At 32.4% G+C, this 18,442-nt stretch overlaps 1 protein-coding gene and 2 non-coding genes across 18 annotated transcripts in view; 2 read left to right on the forward strand and 1 right to left on the reverse strand.

Annotated features, from left to right (window-relative positions):
* Nucleotides 1-4,095: 4,095 nt before the first annotated feature.
* On the reverse strand, nt 4,096-4,167 carry Trnae-cuc (transfer RNA glutamic acid (anticodon CUC)). Its single transcript has one exon. It is a non-coding gene; the product is annotated as a tRNA-Glu (tRNA).
* Nucleotides 4,168-5,735: 1,568 nt separating this feature from the next.
* Nucleotides 5,736-5,807, forward strand: Trnae-cuc (transfer RNA glutamic acid (anticodon CUC)). The gene has a single exon. It is a non-coding gene; the product is annotated as a tRNA-Glu (tRNA).
* Nucleotides 5,808-14,031: 8,224 nt separating this feature from the next.
* Nucleotides 14,032-18,442, forward strand: part of LOC129907662 (rho guanine nucleotide exchange factor 18) — a 92,207-nt gene continuing 87,796 nt past the window's right edge. For 8 of the 16 annotated variants that reach the window (XM_055983963.1, XM_055983958.1, XM_055983964.1 and 5 more), the window contains exon 1: nt 14,036-14,928. The gene's annotated coding sequence lies outside the window, so the exon portion shown is untranslated. Of the gene's footprint in view, nt 14,929-18,442 lie in introns of all 16 variants that reach the window. The other 8 variants (XM_055983956.1, XM_055983965.1, XM_055983966.1 and 5 more) reach the window with 4 other exon arrangements.

An 18,442-nucleotide genomic window follows, 5' to 3' on the forward strand; every position in this document is an offset into this window, starting at 1 on the left:
AATAAAGACACTTCTATAGAAATAAGGAATTCATTGCCATCTTTTTTTTTTCAAAAGCTAAGGAAATCATTCATCGAATACGTGTTTTGATAACTTCTTGTACTAACACAATCTTTAGGCACCACCTCGGCATCTTAATAATTTTTTTGTCTTCTAATCAAGTTCTTTAAAATAAAATTAAAACAATAAAAAACTGAAATTGAACACACGCTCTAGAAGGTGGCTAATCTTACCAAACCCAAAAATTCAGAGAACTCAAAAAACTTATAAATCAACTTATGCCACAGTATTAAATGATTATTATCAGCTTAAAAACAAATGTATAAGGGGTCGTTAATAATTAGGAACTTTAAGTTCAATCAAAAAAGTGTTATTTTAATCTTTTTTTGCGGAAAAAAATTGTCTGAATTTAATAATAATTTTTTTTATGGCAAAACTGATAGCGAAAACGCTACAACAAGTTCAGACGTACAAAGTACAAAATAAATAGCAATGATTTCTATAAATTGTTTTGCCGGTTCTGAACTCAACTCTGGCTGGCGGTGTTATTTGGAAAGTTCAATGTGTTGGTTCTTTTCCATCACACATTCCATAGGCACCCCCGCATGATACTTTTATAAGCGGCTTATGAAATACCGCGTGTATGACTGACCGGCCTATCAGCTCTAGAGGATTCGCTATTTATCTAGACTAGACTTTTTGAATGACTGTTCAAGTGTCATAGTACCGTTGAATTGGTATAGTCTCTGGAAGATAAGATTGTCTGGATGATGAAATTTTTGAAGGTTCGATTAGAGTTAAGGAAGAACGCAAGGTTTTTTTGGTGAATGTGGGTAGTTATTGTATACGTGTCAGAATAAGCGTAATCTTGCCTCTTTGCGTAGGCAAAATTACTGATTAATATTTTATGGAAATTTGCACTTTGAACGTTATCGATTGATTGTCAAAAAAGGGGAAGATATGAAAAATTTGTTACTTGAGAGCTTTCGACTGAAGGATTTTTTGAAAGTTATTCCATACCAACTTTCTCTAAATCAAAAAGTGTCAACTCAAAACCAATTGACAGCATAGTCAACTCTTTTATCAATGTCGGAGATAATATTCCAGAAGAATTGCTTTGCTGAAATTGACATTTGCAGTTTCCAGACTGTCAAATGATTCTTTTGAAAAGTTTCCAATCGAAAAGAAAATTCAACAGTATCGATTGATTTTGTTTTCACTTTTCAACGTTAGCCCTGTTCCATTGGAGGTGGTACCCAATTAACCAATTTGCTTCTATAAAGCCTTATAGGTGGTAATTTAGCTCCTGTAAAGCCTTATAGAAGGGATATTGTTTATTGGGTAGTCTACTAATAGTAGATGTTTTGGTTAATCTAGTACTATCATCTACTCATGCTTCCGGAGTAGATACGATTTGTATTGAATTCGTTCAAAGTGCGTTCCATTAAAAATCGGTAGTAAACTACTAGAAGTACTTTGTCACCTCCCAAAGTAACAGGGATGTTGAAACTTATTTATAACCTCAAAACCCCGAATAAACAACGGAAAGCAGATATACATATGACGTTTGTAAGCAGACAGCTCATTTGACATTTTAACTCTCTTTGACATTATTTAAATTTATTTAATTTTCGTTAGTTTTATACGACCCACACTTACTATTAAATTACCCCAGGAGTCAGGAAATCATGACCACGATGTGGGACTCAACTCAAATTGAGTTTTTTTTTATCCGAAATAAATTTTCCGTTGCATGTGCGTCTTTTTGATATCAGTATTTTTCCACTGCAGCCATCCACCTATATCTTCTACCTAATACCTTCCCCTTCTTCGCACCAAAAGAAAAAAAAAACTACCTACCACGCATTATGGAAAATTCGTGCATGCGTTTTACACGTGATAGTTTCGGTTTAGGTTTATAATGGTCTTGTCTTTTTTATTAGATTCCCTTATTGGTGTTTTAAATACGTTAAGTTGAATTTCACCAATTTTCTATTATTATTTTCTTATTAGATTATTTTATAATTTTAGTTTTATAATTTTTTATGGACAGTTTTTTCGGTAGCTTCACTTCCCTAACGAAGTAGAAGTGCGACATTTACGAAATTAACCGCAATTGCCACCTTGAATATCGCTTTTCCATAATAGAAAAAGTGAAAACATGACAATTTTTACACTGAAAAAAAAAAAAAAAAAAATTTGATTTTTAAGAGGTGTCTAATTTGTTATAATTAATAAGGTTAGTTCAGGTCTAAAAAGTTCTGTTCGTGTACTGAAAAAGAAATCACTTCACACCATTTTATATTTGTTGTTACTTTTGACAAAATGTTTGGATAGATTTTACTATGCATGTAGCATTTCTAGGTACTTACCTATATGGCAAACCAAGAAAATCAATAATTGTTACACTCTAAAAAATATTTGTGTGTTGTGGTTTTTAAGGTGAAATGAAACAAATCAACTTAAGCTTCTTAACAGGAATGTTATATGGACTACATTCAATCAAGTAAAAATTCTTAGAGCCGATTTTTCAATCTTCTAATAAAGAGTCAGTTAACTGTTCGACGAATAAAGTTATTAGGCTTATAAACAATCAGATAACAAAATTGAATTTTTTAATCAAGAAAACTCTATTCTACAGAATAACAAAAAAAATGTCAAATTCAAAAATATTCAAAATTAAAAGTCACTTTTATTCAAAATAGTTTTTGTTTTCTTGTGTTCCCTTGTATTTTTTAAACGCATTGCCGCCTTTAAATTTGTGAAAAAAACCATCTTTATAATTTATAATCTCAAAAAAATCGATTTTATTAATATTTTCTTCAAAGCAGCTTTGACAAATGACAAAATATTTTTGTTGAGATTATTCCTAAGAATAAATTTTATTCGTCTCTGAAAGAAGCAGATAGTTTTATTCCTTTATTAAATGTTTTATTCTAGGAATAAGGTATACCTGACTGTTGCAAAATTGATTTTCTCTCTATTTGGGGAATACGTACTAACTGACTGTTTAACTGACTGTTGAAAAATTGGCCCTTAGTCAAATAAATAACTTTTGAGGTGCAAGTGGATTTAATTTTTTCAAAATTATAAATCTAAAAGGTCACTGTGGTGTATGCGTACTATTTTTTTTGTGTGTTGAATAAAAACTAATTCTTCTATAAATTTTAAACTAAGCGTAGGACAGCGAAAATAAAAGTTGGGCTATCCTGGGCTAACCTTGGACAAACAAACCACGTTTTTAAACTAACGATGACTTTACAGGAAAAAAAATCACAATTTTTTCGGTTTCTGATATGAAAAAAAGTTTTTTATTCTATCTTTTGAAAAAATAGTGGAATAATAAAAAAAAAATTGGGATAACATTGGGCAAACGAACCACAGTGCAAAACCATCAATTTTTACACTGAATAAAAAAAAAATTATGTGATTTTCGAGGTGAAAAAAAAATTATTCCGTTATAATGTTAGAATTAAGGGTAGACTGGCAATTTGACAGGTGAGACAAAATTTTAAAACCACTATACGTTAAAATGCCTTTTTTGATAAGCCGGAAATTTAATACATATTTATAATATTATCAAACTGGTAAAATTCACTTTTTTGTCGTTTACCTACATTTTATTGAATTTTTTTGTTATACTCATTAGACAAAAAAAAATCAACTGAAATCGAATACATGACAACTTGGGTTAGATCATGTTAGATCCGATGTATTAGCTTCGCATAGGCTGAAGAAATAAAAAACAAAACATGATTGTGGTTTAATTGGACTTTGTACGCATATGAATTAGATTAAAATAATTAAAAGGTCATCGATGGGTGAGGGTGCAACGAATATGTTGGTTAAATGGTAATGATTATAATATTCTTCATGGAAATGTTCAAACAATTTATTATTAAATTAAGTTATCTCTCTGTTTTTGTAATAACAAATTGTGTTGGTTGATTTTGTTAATACCACCTATTTCTTTCAAATTTGGCAAATACAAAAAAAAGGTTCTAAGGTCCATTATGTAAATTCTTTAAATTTATCAAGGATTGAAAAAAACAATAGAAAAGTCAATTTTATTTACGTCGTTATAAAAAAAAAAGTTTCCCATACCGGGAATCGAACCCGGGCCTTCTGGGTGAGAGCCAGATATCCTAACCACTAGACAATATGGGACTTGACCAATTACTTGTATAATATTTGTGACCAACGGTCACAAAAAAGAACAAACAATGCAAATGAAATGGAAGAGGTGGACGAACTGGAAAATAATTTTTAATTAACATGTACAGAAATTTTGAACTAGGTAGGTACCTACTTCAACTCAAAGAATAAATAAGTCACCTTTGCATGTCACACCCGTAACAGTATTAAAACAATAATATTTTGGTTTTTTTTGTGTTACATTGTGAAAAGATTGTGAGTAGACTCGTAAATATCAGAAGTAGTTATTATATCACACCCGTAACATAACTTCTTAAATTAGTATTGAAAAACCCATACACAACATAGGTACATATAAGGTATGGAAAATTTAGCTCCTAATGAAATTGGAGGTTTGAAGCAAAACATAGTGTGAACCCAATTTAATAAACTTAACTGCAGTTTTTTAAAAATATTAATCGAAAGCATAATTTGGAATACATATCGTCGTCGGCGTAAAGCAAAATTGTTCTAAGTACATAGGATTTCTTAAGGACTTAGAACAATTTTGCTTTACGCCGACGATATCTAGATTTAATATGACTACCCAACTATTCTCCACTATATGCATGAAGAACCCATATTGTTATTGGATCAAAGTAAAATTTAAGTCCCTACCTATGTATATATCTAGTTATATAGGTATCTAACAATAAAACTATTTTAAAGTGCCAAAATCTTTATTGCAGTCACGCACATATCTCTCTTACTAGACAGCCTTAATTTCATATAATTTTTCAAATGTGACGTAGGTAGAAAGCTGACAATTGAAAAAATGACAAATTTAATTTCGCGTAATTTATTTTTATTTTTTATTGGATTCAATTTAGGTAAATGGATTCACTTAATCATTTGCATTTCAAAAACATAAGTACCTACCTACCTTATAATAATAGTATCAACACTTGTTATTTAAAGCAGCAATCAAAATTCAAGTTTAGGCTTAACTTGACTTTAGATAGCTGCAGAAAATAGAGTTGTTACTTTAAAATATCCACAATTGAAATGCATCTTCTATAGGTAAGGTATACCTTACCTACCTCATTTCTAAATATAGGCGTTTAAACAAGAGGAATTATTTTAGATTGGTTTCTATGTAAGTAGGTAGGTGCACCATTCGGTATGCCTAATTTGCTTTTATTGTTCGGTGTTATTCAAATTGCCGGTTTGTCAACAAAATGATTTAGGTTGTAGTTATCCGTAATATTGTACAGAGAAACAGATTTAAATAATAACAATAAGATACAAGATGAAGATTGATGCCGCGCCGGTTTGTCTGAAAAATTAAAGTTGTTTATAATCTAACCTACCTACCTATCTTAAAAATTTGTGCGTATTAATTTTTCATATTGGGTGGTGCAATATGCAATACATTTGTTTATTCTTACCAATCATTTGTTGTTGTTTACGTTCAAAATTTTACTGAGCTAGTTACTAAGTAACCAATAAAACACGGCTACAGAAAACCAGTTTCCCATAAGTAGGTATGACCTCAGAGGTAAACTTTTATTTTATTCTAATTTTGACACAATAATTTCAACTCCCGTATTGTCTAGTGGTTAGGATATCTGGCTCTCACCCAGAAGGCCCGGGTTCGATTCCCGGTACGGGAAACTTTTTTTAATTTTTTTTTTTTAATTTAATTATTTTTGAAATGTTTTTTTTTTTATATATAGAATCAAATAAAGTTTTAAATTATATTTTTTTACCTAACCAAAATATAATATTCATTTTTTATTTGTCAAATGTTGAAATAATTCAAAATTTGAAAATGAAATGTTACAAAAGACATCTATCAACTGAAGAAGGAACTAAACTTTAAGTAACGGAAAGTAGAGACACAATCCAAACACAAATTTAAATGCAATCTATTACAAGAAATTTAGGCAAAGCGTAATAGAATGATAAAAAAAGTAACATTTTTATTGAGTCAGAAATAATTCAGTTAAATTTAAAAATTGAAATTAGGAGATTTCGATTATTGGTATGAAACCCAAGTCGTGCATAGTTTAATTATAATTATTCGCTAAATGGCAAAAGTACCTACACGTCTCTTTAACGTTTATATTAAAACCGATATACTTGATGAAAACAGAAAATTTATCAAATGTTATAAATGTTTCTACTGTAGAATTATTAGCTCTACAACACGTCTCGGAGTTAGTGAGCTTTCATAGACTCTAAGCTCTTGCATTATGCGCCCAAAGATACATGACTGATGTAACCGAAGTGAATCATCATGCCGTGTAATTTGGCATAGAATTAGTCCTCAGTTTGTTATGATGAACGATAATTCATGACCTCATAGTGCTTGAGTGGTTTGGTTTTCGGAAAGACAAAATAATTGTAGTGGAATTTTTTCACTTTTTGAAAAACTACAAAAGCGAAAATATTTTTTTTTTCTGGCTAGCGCAATTTTTTGTAAAAAGAGTATACAAATTGTTTTTTAAACCAAAAAATAAGCTTTCTGCATCATTTGTTTTAATTTTTCAGCCCGAAAAACTATACAAAAATGCGTTTGAAAATGATCACTTTTGTACTTTTGCACTTTTTGAGCCAATGTAGTTAAGGCTTAATAGACAAAGGACAATGATAATTTTAGCCCTCAGACCAATAACGATAAGTCATATGTCATCGAAAAGGCCAAAAGGTATTGTTATATAGATCAAATGTTTATAAATGGCAACAAGCCTCAATAAATAATATCAATGTATAAATCTATGGGAAAAAACGTTAAGTATAGACATAGATGTAAAAAAAAAGGTAAAAATAGGTAATAGTCGGAGAGAGGTGACCGTCGAGCTACTTAGCTATCATAAGGTTATAAGTTGTCAAATAAAAGATAAGTTGATTGTGAAAATGAAAAGTTAGGATTACCACTTTTAAAATGGGAACTTCTATGTGGCAACCCTATTTTAAAGAAAAAATTGGCACATAACTTACTATGTCATATCTTTGTAGTACATAACATCAAATAAAAGAACATTTTTAAAATGCCAAACAAAAGCCTAAATAGTGGAACAAATTAATAAAATAATATAAGGAATATAACCTACAAATATGGCAACCCTATTCAAATAAAATTAAAAAAAAAAAACATAATATCAATAAATCTTCTTTGAGCAAAAGAGTACAATTTTTATCCACTAAGGGCCAGTTGTACAAATATTTAATCCGTGGATCAGCAGCTTTTATCTTCTGAAATTGGTGGTAAAGCTGAATTTTAGCACTGGTTCAAGGTCCATATATATGCTTGAACCGAAGTTGACCCGCAGCTAATCCGTCGAAATCGGTGGGTTAAATTCCTGATCCGAGGCTGAACCACGTTTGTACAACTGGCCCTTAGTGGATAAAAATTGTACTCTTTTGCTAAAACTATATACCAAACTTTATCTAGCTTATTCTTAAAATTGTAGGGTAGTACCTCAAAAATACTGACAAGGCCACTATTTGGAAACCCAACGCAAATGCTAAAAATACAAGAAAAACTTATTTGCATGAAATTTCAAAATTTGTTACAATTAGCTGTTTCCTGTAATCTTGTGTGTTTAAAAAGTGTGTTCAACGACGCTGTTCTGGACTGTTTCGGACAATAAAAGAACAGCTTTTTGCTGTCCACTGAGGTTTTTTTCTGTTCTAAACTGGTCTAGTTCGCTGTTCATTGACGCTGTCTGGAACAGTTTAGAACAGGATCAGAACAGGTTCGTGAGTAGTGTCAAAAGCAAAGGCTGTCTGGAACCAGTTTAGAACAGGATCAGTGCCCATGTTCTGTAACTTTTATCACTGGCGATAAAATATTTGAATGACTTTTAAATCCATTAAATCTCATCAAAATAAAAGAAATTTTGTTCCAGATCATAATTTATTAATTCATAAATTCTGAATTTCAAAGAAATTTTGCTTTGTTTATAAATGAAAATGGATTTAAGAGACGTTGAAAAACGTTTATCGCCAGCGATAAAGTTACAGAACAGGTACCCAGAACAGGTGAGAACAAATTCATGAGTAGTGTCAAAGCAAAGGCGCCATTTTTTGGTTTTCTGAGTTAATTGTGAGAATATTTCTCGTGTGCTCTTAATTTTTACAAAAAAAAAAACAATTTTCAATTATATTTTCGCAGTAAAACAAAAAAAAAAAAAACAAAAATAGAAAAAACAAACGATGAACGAAAAACGTATATAATTTGTTTGTTTTTTGTTTATGTTGACAATATTAACTGACTGTTCTAACTTGTTCTAACTTTTTCCACGAAACTGTTAACTGTTCAGTTCTGTCCTGTTCTGATGTAGCTTAATCCTCGTTGAACAGACTTAAAAACAACTACTGTTGAAAACAATTAAATTTTTAGTTCGCACATTAAATTCTTGATGATCTATTTAATCTTATCTTTTCAACGGCAAATAAAGCAACATGATAGTCTAAGAGCCCAGAGCAGATTTTGGGAGTTTTTGGATAACCGAAAATGAGTCATATGTATGTGTAGGTAATAGCGTCCTGATGAAGAATTCGAAAGTCTGGCAGGTTTATTTCACGGCATTCTATGGTTTATGGGGAGTTGAAAAATGCATTTTTTCCGATTTTTGTGTCGAGTATATAACCACTTTAATTCATATAGAGCCGATAGAGGGCGATACCTTGATTGCAAAAAGTTCGGTCCCAGACGTTTTATTCGCGGCATTACCCCCGCCAGACGTCCTTGAAGAGTCGCGAAATGGCGATTTTCATACAAAAGTCAGAATATTATTTTTTGCAAGATATATAACCGTCTGGTGGTACCTATTAAAAAATCACAACGAACCCCTGATAGAAAATAAATTAGTGCCAGACGTTTTAACCACGGCATTACCCCCGCCAGACGTCCTTGAAGAGTCGCGAAATGGCGATTTTCATACAAAAGTCAGAATATTATTTTTTGCAAGATATATAACCGTCTGGTGGTACCTATTAAAAAATCACAACGAACCCCTGATAGAAAATAAATTAGTGCCAGACGTTTTAACCACGGCATTACCCCCGCCAGACGTCCTTGAAGAGTCGCGAAATGGCGATTTTCATACAAAAGTCAGAATATTATTTTTTGCAAGATATATAACGGTCTGATGGTACCTATACAAAAATCACAACGAACCCCTGATAGAAAATAAATTAGTGCCAGACGTTTTAACCACGGCATTACCCCCGCCAGACGTCCTTGAAGATTCGCGAAATGGCGATTTTCATACAAAAGTCAGAATATTATTTTTTGCAAGATATATAACCGTCTGGTGGTACCTATTAAAAAATCACAACGAACCCCTGATAGAAAATAAATTAGTGCCAGACGTTTTAACAACGGCATTACCCCCGCCAGACGTCTTTTAAGAGTCGCGAAATGGCGATTTTCATACAAAAGTCAGAATATTATTTTTTGCAAGATATATAACCGTCTGGTGGTACCTATTAAAAAATCACAACGAACCCCTGATAGAAAATAAATTAGTGCCAGACGTTTTAACCACGGCATTACCCCCGCCAGACGTCCTTGAAGAGTCGCGAAATGGCGATTTTCATACAAAAGTCAGAATATTATTTTTTGCAAGATATATAACCGTCTGGTGGTACCTATTAAAAAATCACCACTAACCCTTGATAGAAAATAAATTAGTGCCAGACGTTTTAACCACGGCATTACCCCCACCAGACGTCCTTAAGAGTCCTGAAATAGCGATTTTCATACAAAAGTCAGAATACTATTTTTTGCAAGATATATAACGGTCTGATGGTACCTATACAAAAATCACAACGAACCCCTGATAGAAAATAAATTAGTGCCAGACGTTTTAACCACGGCATTACCCCCGCCAGACGTCCTTGAAGATTCGCGAAATGGCGATTTTCATACAAAAGTCAGAATATTATTTTTTGCAAGATATATAACCGTCTGGTGGTACCTATTAAAAAATCACAACGAACCCCTGATAGAAAATAAATTAGTGCCAGACGTTTTAACAACGGCATTACCCCCGCCAGACGTCTTTTAAGAGTCGCGAAATGGCGATTTTCATACAAAAGTCAGAATATTATTTTTTGCAAGATATATAACCGTCTGGTGGTACCTATTAAAAAATCACAACGAACCCCTGATAGAAAATAAATTAGTGCCAGACGTTTTAACCACGGCATTACCCCCGCCAGAAGTCCTTGAAGAGTCGCGAAATGGCGATTTTCATACAAAAGTCAGAATATTATTTTTTGCAAGATATATAACCGTCTGGTGGTACCTATTAAAAAATCACCACTAACCCTTGATAGAAAATAAATTAGAGCCAGACGTTTTAACCACGGCATTACCCCCGCCAGACGTCCTTGAAGAGTCGCGAAATGGCGATTTTCATACAAGTCGTTATTTCGGGACTTTTCAAGGACGTCTGGCGGGGGTAATGCCGTGGTTAAAACGTCTGGCACTAATTTATTTTCTATCAGGGGTTAGTGGTGATTTTTTAATAGGTACCACCAGACGGTTATATATCTTGCAAAAAATAATATTCTGACTTTTGTATGAAAATCGCCATTTCGCGACTCTTCAAGGACGTCTGGCGGGGGTAATGCCGTGGTTAAAACGTCTGGCACTAATTTATTTTCTATCAGAGGTTCGTTGTGATTTTTTAATTGGTACCACCAGACGGTTATATATCTTGCAAAAAATAATATTCTGACTTTTGTATGAAAATCGCCATTTCGCGAATCTTCAAGGACGTCTGGCGGGGGTAATGCCGTGGTTAAAACGTCTGGCACTAATTTATTTTCTATCAGGGGTTCGTTGTGATTTTTGTATAGGTACCATCAGACCGTTATATATCTTGCAAAAAATAGTATTCTGACTTTTGTATGAAAATCGCTATTTCAGGACTCTTAAGGACGTCTGGTGGGGGTAATGCCGTGGTTAAAACGTCTGGCACTAATTTATTTTCTATCAAGGGTTAGTGGTGATTTTTTAATAGGTACCACCAGACGGTTATATATCTTGCAAAAAATAATATTCTGACTTTTGTATGAAAATCGCCATTTCGCGACTCTTCAAGGACTTCTGGCGGGGGTAATGCCGTGGTTAAAACGTCTGGCACTAATTTATTTTCTATCAGGGGTTCGTTGTGATTTTTTAATAGGTACCACCAGACGGTTATATATCTTGCAAAAAATAATATTCTGACTTTTGTATGAAAATCGCCATTTCGCGAATCTTCAAGGACGTCTGGCGGGGGTAATGCCGTGGTTAAAACGTCTGGCACTAATTTATTTTCTATCAGGGGTTCGTTGTGATTTTTGTATAGGTACCATCAGACCGTTATATATCTTGCAAAAAATAGTATTCTGACTTTTGTATGAAAATCGCTATTTCAGGACTCTTAAGGACGTCTGGTGGGGGTAATGCCGTGGTTAAAACGTCTGGCACTAATTTATTTTCTATCAAGGGTTAGTGGTGATTTTTTAATAGGTACCACCAGACGGTTATATATCTTGCAAAAAATAATATTCTGACTTTTGTATGAAAATCGCCATTTCGCGACTCTTCAAGGACGTCTGGCGGGGGTAATGCCGTGGTTAAAACGTCTGGCACTAATTTATTTTCTATCAGGGGTTCGTTGTGATTTTTGTATAGGTACCATCAGACCGTTATATATCTTGCAAAAAATAGTATTCTGACTTTTGTATGAAAATCGCTATTTCAGGACTCTTAAGGACGTCTGGTGGGGGTAATGCCGTGGTTAAAACGTCTGGCACTAATTTATTTTCTATCAAGGGTTAGTGGTGATTTTTTAATAGGTACCACCAGACGGTTATATATCTTGCAAAAAATAATATTCTGACTTTTGTATGAAAATCGCCATTTCGCGACTCTTCAAGGACGTCTGGCGGGGGTAATGCCGTGGTTAAAACGTCTGGCACTAATTTATTTTTTATCAGAGGTTCGTTGTGATTTTTTAATTGGTACCACCAGACGGTTATATATCTTGCAAAAAATAATATTCTGACTTTTGTATGAAAATCGCCATTTCGCGACTCTTCAAGGACGTCTGGCGGGGGTAATGCCGTGGTTAAAACGTCTGGCACTAATTTATTTTCTATCAGAGGTTCGTTGTGATTTTTTAATTGGTACCACCAGACGGTTATATATCTTGCAAAAAATAATATTCTGACTTTTGTATGAAAATCGCCATTTCGCGAATCTTCAAGGACGTCTGGCGGGGGTAATGCCGTGGTTAAAACGTCTGGCACTAATTTATTTTCTATCAGGGGTTCGTTGTGATTTTTGTATAGGTACCATCAGACCGTTATATATCTTGCAAAAAATAGTATTCTGACTTTTGTATGAAAATCGCTATTTCAGGACTCTTAAGGACGTCTGGTGGGGGTAATGCCGTGGTTAAAACGTCTGGCACTAATTTATTTTCTATCAGGGGTTAGTGGTGATTTTTTAATAGGTACCACCAGACGGTTATATATCTTGCAAAAAATAATATTCTGACTTTTGTATGAAAATCGCCATTTCGCGACTCTTCAAGGACGTCTGGCGGGGGTAATGCCGTGGTTAAAACGTCTGGCACTAATTTATTTTCTATCAGAGGTTCGTTGTGATTTTTTAATTGGTACCACCAGACGGTTATATATCTTGCAAAAAATAATATTCTGACTTTTGTATGAAAATCGCCATTTCGCGAATCTTCAAGGACGTCTGGCGGGGGTAATGCCGTGGTTAAAACGTCTGGCACTAATTTATTTTCTATCAGGGGTTCGTTGTGATTTTTGTATAGGTACCATCAGACCGTTATATATCTTGCAAAAAATAGTATTCTGACTTTTGTATGAAAATCGCTATTTCAGGACTCTTAAGGACGTCTGGTGGGGGTAATGCCGTGGTTAAAACGTCTGGCACTAATTTATTTTCTATCAAGGGTTAGTGGTGATTTTTTAATAGGTACCACCAGACGGTTATATATCTTGCAAAAAATAATATTCTGACTTTTGTATGAAAATCGCCATTTCGCGACTCTTCAAGGACGTCTGGCGGGGGTAATGCCGTGGTTAAAACGTCTGGCACTAATTTATTTTCTATCAGAGGTTCGTTGTGATTTTTTAATTGGTACACCACCAGACGGTTATATATCTTGCAAAAAATAATATTCTGACTTTTGTATGAAAATCGCCATTTCGCGACTCTTAAAAGACGTCTGGCGGGGGTAATGCCGTGGTTAAAACGTCTGGCACTAATTTATTTTCTATCAGGGGTTCGTTGTGATTTTTTAATAGGTACCACCAGACGGTTATATATCTTGCAAAAAATAATATTCTGACTTTTGTATGAAAATCGCCATTTCGCGAATCTTCAAGGACGTCTGGCGGGGGTAATGCCGCGAATAAAACGTCTGGGACCGAACTTTTTGCAATCAAGGTATCGCCCTCTATCGGCTCTATATGAATTAAAGTGGTTATATACTCGACACAAAAATCGGAAAAAATGCATTTTTCAACTCCCCATAAACCATAGAATGCCGTGAAATAAACCTGCCAGACTTTCGAATTCTTCATCAGGACGCTATTACCTACACATACATATGACTCATTTTCGGTTATCCAAAAACTCCCAAAATCTGCTGTGGGCTCTCGGTCTATGACTCAGTCTATAACATTTTAAAATATATCAAATCTTATCTACTTTTCCATATAAAATCCCCATAATAGTAATTTCTTATTGATTTAATTCATTTCTGATAAGAATTTATCAAATTGAAAAAACTTATCAATTTCACCTGTTGAAAACAAAATAAACAAACAAAACCATAATCTATTACAATTTTTTTTATACACCTGTTTCTCTCTTTCCAGTTATGCCCAAACTTGTCTTTCGTTCATTTATCTGCACATCCATTCTACTCCATTCAAAATCACCAATACTATCTGACGTCACTGGGGAAAGAAAATATTTTAGAAATGGCTGGAGGTTGTCAAATCGAGTTCACACATCGTCTCGTTCGCTTTTCGTTTTGCTTTCGTTTTGTCGATTTTGTATAAAAAATTTATTCAAAAAACATGAATTCAATTAAATAAATCACTAAACTCTGTGTTTTTCATGAATATACATCATTTTTCGTGATATTTCATCAAATAAATTGTAAAAACAAAAATTGCAAAAAAAGTGGTATATTTTTTTCGCCATCGTCACACAGATATACACACACCCACACACTTCTCTATATAAAATATTCAACATCAAATTTTTGTTTATTTGATTTTCGTTAAAAAAGAAGAGCTCAGATATATAAAACAACTATTGGTGTAAGTAGTGTCGTTAAGGTGATTTTGTTGTTGAAAAGAGCAAGAAAATCCCCAATAAATACAACAAAAAAAAAAAAGTAAAAGAAGATTAAACGAAGAAAAACAGACGAGAGTGCCCAGAAAATTTTTCGTGTACCATTTTTTTCTTTAAATTTTCACATTTTCCTCCTGCGACCTGCTGACTCGAAAACACACATCAAGTCGCATCGCGGATAAAATAATTTGCTTAAAAAAATAGCAGAAAAAAATAAAAGAAAAAAAAAAAACGGGCTAAAAGTTGAAAAAGTTCTGTTTGTGTTTTTGATAATTTCTGTGACACAAAAAAAAAGTAATAAAGTGAACTTAAAAAAACGGGATTAAATACAGGAGCTCTTGAAGGTGAAACCGAAACCCTGAAACAACCTTCTTTTTTTTGCCTAGGTAATGTACCTATCCCAATACATACATACACATAATATTTCTCCTCTCCTCTACTACTTCTTGTTCTTTTGTGGTATTTTTTTGGTTTAGTAGATGTTGATGGTCTTTAATTATTAAGCTGAAGAGTTTCAACATTTTTGAAAAAGGTTTTTTTAAAAATCCCTAATTTCATTGGTTTAATGACTTGACAATAGTTTCTCAATTTGAGTCTCTTTTACCAACAAAACAGTTTAAGAAAATCTGTGAGATTTTTGGTTCGATATTCACTTGGTTATCGATTTCTTGTAAAAGTAAAGAAGAATCCTCTCCACATTACCGCCGGATAGAGTGGTAGTGGGGAATTAGGGGGAAGGAAGATGGTTAAGTAAAGATGATGCGAAGGAATTCCCAGCAAACAAGTGTTTTATGATTCCAATATTTTTCCATTTTCCTTTCCAATCTCTTTTACATTTCTCTCAAAAAAAAAAAAAAAAAAAAAAAAACCCCAAAGTTAAAGTCGTCCAAAAAGAAAACGACGACGACGATAGAAGACGATAAGTGATAAGATATAACTGCTTTTTTTTTAGATATAAATCAATAAACAGAGAATAATTATTGCATATTTCTTGTTTTGAAAAAAAAAAAGTATATCTAAACTAGAAGAGATACACTTTAAGTATCAATTACAGGTTTTTTTCGTCGTATTTTTGTTGTTGTTGTTTTCTTCTTGTTTTTTGGGTTTTCGGGAACGACCGACGAATGGTTGGTCCCACATTGGAGCAGCAGCGACGACGCACATAGGAGTATTTTGATCAAAAACCTGGACAAAATTGTTTTTTTAAAGTAAAACAATTTATTTTTTTTAGAAATGATTATTATTTGTATGCAATGAAAGACGAATTTCATACGGTTTTATGTCAATAAGTTGACCAAATAATTTGAAATTAATCTCAACTTTCCTTTAGGGGCGCACGAATTTTAACCCCCTGTCGGCACACGGGTGCGAATTTGGCACGGCAAAAATGAAAAAAATTACAATTTTTCAAAAAAGTGGGTGCAAAAAAGTCTCTTTATAATGGTGTAAATACATTTTTTTTTTTTAATTGTGAAAACAATATCACAACAAAAACATTACTGTTAAAAAAAGAGCCAAGTTCTCCTATGTTAAAGTTATGCTAGCACAAAAAGTACTGAAATGTAAAAGTGTACCAAGTTCTAAAGCTTGGCTTTAAATTTGTATATACATAAAATGTTGATTGTTCTCTTGACAATTTTTCTTTAAATTACCGATTTTTAAAGCTATTTGAAAAATTGCCAAGTAAACAATCAACATTTTATGTATACAAATTTAAAGCCAAGCTTTAGAACTTGGTACACTTTTACATTTTAGTACTTTTTGTGCTAGCATTTGAAATTTCTAGCATCTTTGGTGTGGAAGTTAGAGGGGGGTCGAAAATGGCCTGAGTTGTTTCCTGTAAATAAGGGTGTAGTGCCAAAGTTGCTAAAGAACTTGGCTGGGCACTACCGTGCCCCTTGATTCGACTTCCTCGGAAAATTCTACATCAATTTCATATAAGTTTTCTTAAAATATGAGCGATATGAAAAAGTAGAAGCCAAATTCGCACCCGTGTGCCTATCACGTCACAAAAAAGAGGTGTGCCTACAGAGGGTTAATACGCGAATAATTTAATTTAAGAGATTAATGACTAAAAGTATGTAATAAAAATAACAATTTTAATATTAGGAAACGTGTAGTTATATTTTTAATGAATTTTTAAAAGTTCATTTTTTCATACAAAATGTATGCAAAATGACGACCGCGAAGAACAATTTTTTTTTTTTTGAAGTTCTTTTTACGTACCCATATGGGGGGGGGGGGGGCAGCATGCCCTTTGGTCATCATTTGCATACATTTTGTATTAAAAATTTAAATATTTAATTGTTAATCATACTTAGGGGTGTTTCCTAACCTTAATATTTTAAAGGTATTCTATTGAGACCCTAAGCTCACTATAAAAAATAAAATCAGAACTCTAGGTGTGCGCCCTTAATGGAAAGTCGCCCCATTTCCCACATTGTTGTTTATCATTTCTTACTAATTGGAGGTAGGTAGTCCGGTCAAAATTCAACCCAGAAATAATTCGCATATAGCTGAAAATTGGTACAGAGCATTAAAATATCGATTAAAGTAAAATCTGAAAACTCCCTAAAAGTCCGATGTGTGCATAAAAAAGTTATTCAAGTTTTAATGCCGAAAATGTAGTTTTTTCATACCTATATAACTTTGAAACGGGAGAAGCTATGAAAAGTATACATGACAATAATTATGACAATTTTTTTTCTATGAGATATCAGGTCTGTTTAATGAAAAAAAAAAATAAGCACAGAAGCAGTTTTTTAAATATATTTTTAATTTATTTAATAGCCCATGATGTTTTCCATAAAAAATATTAAGATGTGCTTTTTCATAGCTGCCATCGTTTAAAAGATATTAGCTTTCAGAGAAAGTAATATACGGAAAAATAGCTGTACAAATTTTCAGCTACATATATGCGAATTATTTCTGGGTTTCATGTTTATTTTATCTGATTCCGAAAATAACATTAGTTTTTTTTTTTTCTAGCAGCTTTAGTTTTTAAATTATTCATACATGAAAAGGCATACAAATTCATACATTTTTTTTGTTAATTTTTTTTATTTAAAAAAAATTGTGTATTTTTACTTTACTTACTGAACCGACATACATAATGTTCGAAAAATTGTTTTTTTTTTAATAAAATTTTAAAAACACTTGTGATAAAAAAAACTAAAAAAAAAAATAGTATAAAATTACCCCCAAAATGTGAAAAATTAAAATATCTAAAAAATTAGGTTCGATAAAATATTTTCTGGAAAATGTTAACAAACAGTTACCTAAAATAAGCATAACTTTAAAATATAACGAAATTACCCATAAAATTCTATTAAAAAAAAAAAAAAAATAGAGCTTCTAGAAAGAAACGAAAAAGATTTTTCGACTAACTGACCCCAAATACCTACATTGAGTTAAATATATATTTTTCTGGAAAATTTTAAAATGTTGTAAATTGTTGACCAAAGTGTTATTTAAGAAATTCGAAAAACAACCAGTTGTCATTATGTGCTCCATTTTTTGTTTTTTAAATACCTCCTCAGGAAATCTTAAAAGGTTTACTTTTTGATGCAAGTTTATTAATATGGTTTTAATTATTTAAAAATGATAATTTGTTTGCATACAAGCTTATTATGGTTGATAAAAAGAAAAAAATTTAACTGAATTTTTTTACGGGAAATGCATGGAATTTTAGTCCTTAAACAGAAAATTTTAAATTCTTCAAACCCAAAAATTTGAAACTTCGCATAATTTATTATAGTTGTATTCACAAATTGACTTTCTATCTTCCTTATTAATTAATCTTAATTTTATTAATTTCATTCATTACAAAAAGTGAGATTTTTTAAATGATTTTTCACCGAATAACGGAGAAAAGTATTTTTCTTCGACTCAAACTTTTTG

Source organism: Episyrphus balteatus, chromosome 1, assembly GCF_945859705.1.
Source record: "Episyrphus balteatus chromosome 1, idEpiBalt1.1, whole genome shotgun sequence".
Lineage (NCBI taxonomy): Eukaryota > Metazoa > Arthropoda > Insecta > Diptera > Syrphidae > Episyrphus > Episyrphus balteatus.